The following is a 2487-nucleotide window of genomic DNA, read 5'->3' on the forward strand; positions in this document are numbered from 1 at the left end:
GAGCTGACTCAAACAGAGGTTTTTGTGGAGTACCAAATGCAAGTTTGTTTAATGTTCCAGATTTCAAAAACTGGGCTTTCTTCTTAGTGAAAAATTCTGGATATAGTAACCTGGACAAGGTGTCAAATGTACGTAGCATTTATAAAAATAATAAATAAAAATAGCACAGTGATCAAGGGGTTGCCCCTGATGGTGCAAACTGAAAGTCGGTGATTGGATTTTGTTAAAAATATGACAGGGATATTAGAGGACTGTGTGCAGTCCGCACTGAATTTGGGGTATCTCGATCACCTAGTTTCAAATATGTATTTTAACTTTTCAGAAAAAAAATCAATGTTATTTAAATATTATTGATCCAAATGTTTTAAAAATTAGGAGAAGTTGGCAGACCCGCAAAATATGACCCCTTAGGGACCCTGATCTACACATTGCATATCAGGAATTTTATGAAAATTATTTTTTCCAATTTCTTGTAATTTTTTTCTAAATATAAGACAATTTTCAATGTCATATGGAAATGTCCTTGCATCAGAAAGGTTCTGGGTTCGAATCCCGGGCAAGGCATGGATGTTTCTTTCTCTCTATCTATGTTCTATGTCCTTTCTCCTTTGTGTGTGAATGTGACCCGCCCTATAAACGGGTTGTGGTAGTGTGACGTGGGCGACGCTGCTCCACCGCCGTGGCTTCGCCATAGGTGCCCACTGGGTAACGAAAAGAGAGTTAGCAGTTCTGGCACTTTCTGTGGCCAATGGACAATAGTTCCAAGTGCCCGCCATTAAAAAAAATTATTCAATGTCATATTTACAATTTATTTTTATAAAATTAAAAACATTCATTATTGGTAAAAGATAATTTAATTAAAAATTGCAGGAGAACAAATTAGAGCTTCGACGCACAGTGCACCCAAAAGCAGAACGAACGAAGATCGGAATTTTCGCCATCGGAAACAAATAAAACGAAAAAAAAATAATTTATAAGTCAATGCAAGTGAATCTCCTACAGGAAGTTGAAACATCTGCAAATACTGTCTCCAAACCATACAATAGTAAACACAAAACACGGTCTAGAATGATGTCAATAAAAAACTGATTTCCATTAACAAACGTACCGGAAGGCGGAGAGTAATTCTCCTTTTGTAAGATCAAAAGTAGAAAGTGTAGTATTACTTGTTTTACTTTCGAAATAATTTTCTATAACTTGCTTAACTCCCTCAGATCTTCCGAAAATGCCGCATTATTGGTCTGACAAAAATATAATATTTTCCCATTTTGTAGTCCACTTAAAAAGTTTCGTTCATAACATTTTATTTTAGTCTTTGCAGTTATTTCAAATTGTTGTGAGATTTTATTTTCAAATTTTGTTATGAAATGAATGCACTTAATAATAAGGATTATCTAAAAATACCCCATTGGATTTTCAAACATACTAAACTCTTCTATCCGGTACCAATAAACAAAGTCGTATCAATGTATAAATATGTTTCTATTTTTAAGTCATTTTAAACTGGCTCGCAACAGCAATTACAAACAAATACCAGCTTAATAAAAAAATAACTACTATGACGTCATTTTAAAGAAGTGACTTCTCACTAACAACTCAACTCTGTGTTCGATCAATTTTTAGTGTGTAATTTGATATTAGAGAAGTGAAAAAGTTTTCATAACTTTTTGATATATTTTTAAACATCTAATCATTGATTCAAATCAAATAAAATGCTGAAGTGGATCTCAAAGATTGTGTAAGAGTAAATCAAAACTTTATTTAAAATTTCGATATTTATATGTATTTTTTCTTTCTTGTTCGATAATAGAAACTCTTGATGTACGAAAAATTTAAACATTGAGAAACTTTCATGAAAGAATTTGAAACATTAAATATAGATTAATCATTGCTATAAAATAATTTTTTTGTGAGCAAATGTATTGCTTTTTTTTAGTGAGTTTTGCCATTTTTGTTGGTACTCTACCATTTGGCTGATGCAAGTAAATTCAGCTTTTTCAATAGACATTACCAAAAAATAAAAAAGCAAACTTGAATTTAAATTAATTCGGTGATTTTCATTTGCAACTTTATCTCTATCACCAGAGCAGGGGCGTACGCAAGGGGGGGGGTTTAGGGGTTTAACCCCCCCCCCCTTGAGCTCAGACAAAGTGAATTTACAAAATAATACAGACAAAAATAAAAATTTTAGTAGAAATTATGCGGGTTAGTATTTTTTAAGACTATATATTTTTATTTGCCTTATGCCTACTTTTTTTTTCTCACGGTATTTCTCAGAATACTGATAAAACATTTACTATAATAGGGTTGTATTTTTGAAACCAAATTCACGTGATACTGTTACGGGCGAGCCCCGATCACTGGTTCCTTTCTGACCTGCCAGTCGCGATAGTTTTCGAGACTGGCTGGCATTCGCGAGGTCTGGAATCCTAGACGTTCTGTCGTCTTTGAGACAATTCGAGAATTTTGTAGATGCGGTTAAAAAAA

Source organism: Parasteatoda tepidariorum, chromosome X1, assembly GCF_043381705.1.
Source record: "Parasteatoda tepidariorum isolate YZ-2023 chromosome X1, CAS_Ptep_4.0, whole genome shotgun sequence".
NCBI lineage: Eukaryota > Metazoa > Arthropoda > Arachnida > Araneae > Theridiidae > Parasteatoda > Parasteatoda tepidariorum.